This window comes from Triticum aestivum, chromosome 7D (assembly GCF_018294505.1).
Source record: "Triticum aestivum cultivar Chinese Spring chromosome 7D, IWGSC CS RefSeq v2.1, whole genome shotgun sequence".
NCBI lineage: Eukaryota > Viridiplantae > Streptophyta > Magnoliopsida > Poales > Poaceae > Triticum > Triticum aestivum.
The window spans coordinates 560,567,633-560,572,776 of record NC_057814.1 but is presented as its reverse complement, the minus strand read 5'-3'; positions in this window follow the sequence as shown (position 1 = coordinate 560,572,776).

The following is a 5,144-nucleotide window of genomic DNA, read 5'->3' as shown; positions in this document are numbered from 1 at the left end:
CGGCGGCGGGGGCGTCCGGCGGCGGCAGACGTGTCCGGTGGCGCCGGAGGGCGATTTTTTAGGGTTTGACCTGCGAAGATTTTCGGAGGGGAGGTGTTTATATAGGCATAGGGAGCTAGGAGAGTCCAAATGAGGCACGGTTTTCGCCCACACGATCGTGATCGAACTACCTAGAGCATGGAAGTGACTTAGGTGGGTTTAATGGACTGTTAGGAGGGGGTTTTCGCTGCAACACACAAAAGGACTTTGTGGTTACCCGGTTAACCGTTGGAGTATCAAACGACCTACAAATGGAACGAAACTTGACAGGTGGTCTACCGGTGGTATACCAAGGCCACTTGGCAAACCTCGGTCCATTCCGAGAACGTTTAACACCTGCACACGAAAAGAGACAAGAGGGGTGCGCCGGTGCATGTGGGAGTGTCGGATTGTAAAACGGACAACGGGGAAAATACTCGGATGCATGAGACGAACACGTATGCAAATGAGATGCACATGATGACATGATATGAGATGCATGACATGAACAAAATGCAACACGAAAAACAAAACCCGACCACGAAGGGAATATCATAACAAATAGCCGAAAATGGCAAGAGTTGGAGTTACAAATATGGAAAGTTACATCCGGGGTGTTACATTAGGCTAAACCGAACTCACCAGACTTGTACGAAGAGAACCACTCCCTGTTGGGTGTCGCATGAAAAGAGCAAGATGAATCCAATATCCACGCGTCACTTTTGGTTGACCGTCTGTCTAATACTACGAGAACATCACTACTGCTGTCTGAGTCATCACCATAAGCAGCCGCCTTAGCACTTGCCCCACCCTTCAGTTCTGGGCATTCCCTCTTTATATGTCCCCAATCCTTGCACCTGTAGCATTGCACCTTTTTCTTCTTTTTCTTCTCCGCCTCTTGTCCCTTCCTGAGCTGATAACCTTTAATTGCCAACCCCAAACCTTGAGTACTCTCCTTTTCTGCAACATTCTTTTGCTTCCTCAACTCATATCCAAGCAACGCTGCAGTGACTTCCTCATTATTGACGGTTGTCTTTCCATGTGTCAATGTAATGACTAAATGCTCATAGGACAGTGGCAACTAAACAAGAAGAAGTAGTGCCTTATCCTCGTCCTCAATCTTCACATCCAGACGCGCTAGATCCGTGACCAATTGATTAAAGGCATTCACATGCTCCACAAGATCCAACCCCTCCTGCATCTTCAGCCCGTAGAACTTTTGCCTCAAATACAGCTTATTGGTCGCTGACTTGGACATATAACGACTTGCAATCTTGTCCCAAATTTCCCTAGGAGAATCTTCGTTCATGACATGATACATGACCTGATCCGCAAGACAAAGCCGTATGGTAGCGGCCACCTGCACATGCATATCCTCCCATGCATCGTTGTCAACCTTGGCCGACTTCGTCTCCTGCAAGCCCTTTAATATTCCCTCTTTTCATTTTTTATTTGAACCGCTCATGCATGTATCCCCTTGACTCCTGCACTAACACGTACTGCTGATTATTTCCTTCCTTGCGCGATGCATGCCATCCACGGAGACCTGCTGCTGCACGCAACCAAGTGCTTGGCGCGTCTCTCATACGCAGCACAGTAACTTTCCTTCTCTTGATCCGCTCGCTTCGGAAAAACTCGCTGCAAATTCTGACGAACAACTAACGCCGTCTCTGATCTTGGTTCTCGCCAGCAATCTGTTCAGCCCTGTCGCACGTACTCACCAACGCCAACCCTGTCGCAACAGTCGCCATCTCACGCATCTTCCCTGCACGAGCCGTGCCATACCTTGGCCATCCGCGTCGTCGACACAATCCGTCGGCAGTGCCGCGTCGCCGCCTTTGTACAACACCGAACGCATCATCTCAATGCTCTCACACTCCGATCTATCCGACCGCCCTCATGTCTGGTCACAAGTCTGACCGCGAGCCGAATCCGTCATCTCCGCAACGTCTTCAACAGCCACTACGCCGGTCCGATCGCCATGTCTAGCCGATCCTTACCGACCGCAACCCATTGAACGTTCCAGGCCTCTTGCCCGTAGTGTCCGACACCACCGACCTCGTTCGCGATCGCCGCCATGCTCCACCTTGCATCAATCGGACGTTTCCTGGCACCCGTCAAGCATGATCCTCGTACCTAAAAATGATCTTCCGCATAGCCTTCTCGCAACCTTACTCATGCTACCCCTTGTTAGAATAAAATGCTAATGCAAGATCATAGATGACACACCGCGGAACGATATTTGTTAACGAGGTTCGCCAATGTGGCTACATCCCCGGGGCATGACTACGGGCGCTTCTCCTCAAGATAACGCAACACCGGCCGCCCGGGCGCCGGCACAAGCCGTCGGCTCCCCGCGTACCTGCTGCTATCAAGTCGCCATGGGTTACAACGTATGGTGCCCCTCCATATATAAGAGGCCTAGGATATAACGTATCCGACTTCTACACGACTCGTACCTAACCACACCTATTGCAACTCCAAGTCCACGTAACCCCTTGCGTACATAATATTCGACACAAATATAACAACGTGTTGCATGCCTTCACTCATGGGCTAACGTGGGTACACACGTTTGGCCGGGTCATGTGCGTGTGTTGTTGGGCCACAACGCCGAGTCGTGGGATGGCACGATTCATATGCTGTCATGGCATAACTTTAGGGTCTCGACTCTGTTTGGAATAAAAGGAAGACAGCGGAAAGCAGGGGAAGTTGCACGGCACAAAATCAGTTTCCTTGTGTCGTTCTGTTGTGAGCGTCTCTCACAACACCAATATTGCATGGAATTGTTGTTTCTCATCTAACACCGAGGCTCTGATGGGGGGCCTGAGCTGACTCAGCAGCCACGTGGCTGTGAAGTGGGTGAAGACTTTCCTAATCCATATCCCTATCATTTCTTTCTTACAAACAAATGATATTGTACTATGAGCTAGGGTGGGAGGGGGGGCATGGCCCCCTCTGGCCCCAACTAAGTTTTGCCACAACACACACTTAACATTTGCAGATGGGAGCAATCTTCCGTATGCAAGGAATTGATCAAGCTTTTATGTTCAAGCTCATCGTCAAAAATCGAGAATTAATGATCAAGGATGTTCGGTTGATGCCAGAGGTCATAATTTTTGCACCAAAATTACTCCCAACTAATGTTTGTGGAGTCTAGGGTTTTTTGTGAGTGATTAAGCTGTTGAAGTTGTTGATTTATACTTTGGGTTTCATTGCAATTTGGTCCAAAGTAAACAGAGATTGAGGTTTCTTGGCTACTTTCATCACACAACCCCACCATGATTGGTTGATCCACAACATCTTCCATGTGATATGCCAATCTATGGTTGGACTTGATCAAGCTTGAAAAATCCATGCTTCGTGGACTTGATCATGAGAGCCCTTACTGCCAGTGTCCATAAGCATGCTTGCATAACTCCGGTTCATTTCTTATCAGTCTCATGTCGTTTGAGATTTTCTGCCATGACCACTGCTTTGTTTGCAGTTTGCAGGGATTGACCAGCCTTTAGTACCACAACCATGCCAATCTTTTTGTGTAACAAGAAGAAGAGCAGCCTCCCCCGTTTCTCTTTGTGCAAGTTGATTTCAAAATTCCTGCAAGAATATCCAACAGACAACATATGTATTTTGTAGCAGCTTCTTAATGCTATATTTTCATATACTGCTATGTGCTGATTTAGGTGCACATGCGTATGGGAGCTTTGGCCGGTTTGTAGACCTGAGGGTCAATCAACTGAGACAAACATCATCATTATCTGAGCTTTTGCAGGTATGATTTTTTCTTGTTCACGTCATAACATCTCAACTTTTATCCAGTTACAACTTACAAGTAATATCTTGTTGACGACTCAATGGCTCACCAAAAGAGACTCCTCCCTATTCGTGATTTACATTGGCTCTACAGTAGCATGTCAAATCCTTTTCCATCTAAGATATAATTCTCACAGCAAGGTCTACATGTTTGCGCAGCAAACATGCAGAGTTCTCGATGAGCACGAGCTCCACCGGAAATGACATGCCCAGAGCTTAGCATATGCTATCCAATGGCTTTACCTGTTTATGCATGATCCATGGCTCCGCTGCATGCTCATCCCAGTTACTTAGGAATCCTCACCAGAATAAATGTTTCTAATCTCTATCCTCGCGGCCTCGCCTCATTGGTTCCTGGCTCTTGGAGTTCATATTTTTTGTCAATAAGTACTGTTTCTGGAAACTAATCGTGCAGTGCATCTTTATGTTGTGCATATGTTCCGATCTTCAAAATTTTATAGCCGTAAAAAGGAAGAGCAGGCTAGTAAGGGCGTTTCTAACGATCCCCTATAACCAGTTAGTGGAGTAAAATTTCGATTTTACTCCACTAACCGGCACCTAGCCCATCCCCAATCCGCCGTTGGTGGAGTATATTTTTACTCCGTCCTTAATTTTTTTTCTATTTTTACTCCATTGGTTGGCGGCCGAGTAAAATGTTGCGCCCTCTCTCTCTCGCGTCCGCCCCACCACTGTATCTTCGCCGGCGTGCCTCCCGCTGGCCCCGCCGCTACCTCATTCCATCCCTTGCCATCCACCACTGTTCTGCCCGTTGGCCAGCCCGTTCGGCCCCCATCACTGTCGCCGGAATCATGGTGAAACGATGCCGCCGTCGCCATTGTTGATTGGTCCGATTTCTTTTGAGTTTCTAATTCTCTAGCGGCCACCGCATCTCACCTTGCTTGTGCACCGCTGCAGGTAAACCTCCGGTCGCCAGTTCGGTCTAAGCCACTCCGGCCGGCTTGTGTACCATCACCGTGACCCTCTCTACTCTTTTGCACATGCTATGCGGGTGAAATGATGATACCATGCCAAGTTTCAACATTTTCAGAGTTCATTTTGTAGTGATTTTCAATTTCACGGTCATTTCGCTCTCTAAATAAATCGGTAAATGACTGAAAAACAGCAAATGATGTCAGAACGTGTTGGAAATTGATGACGTCGCTTTGAATCCTGCATATTGAACCCAAAATAGTCTGGAGTTCAAATAAGTTTAAAAAACATTGAAGTGCCCGTGTAACAGATGAGTTCCCGTTCGAAACCCCGATACTCCGAAAGAGATTGTCCAGTTTGTACACGAAGTGCGTCCAGTTTTC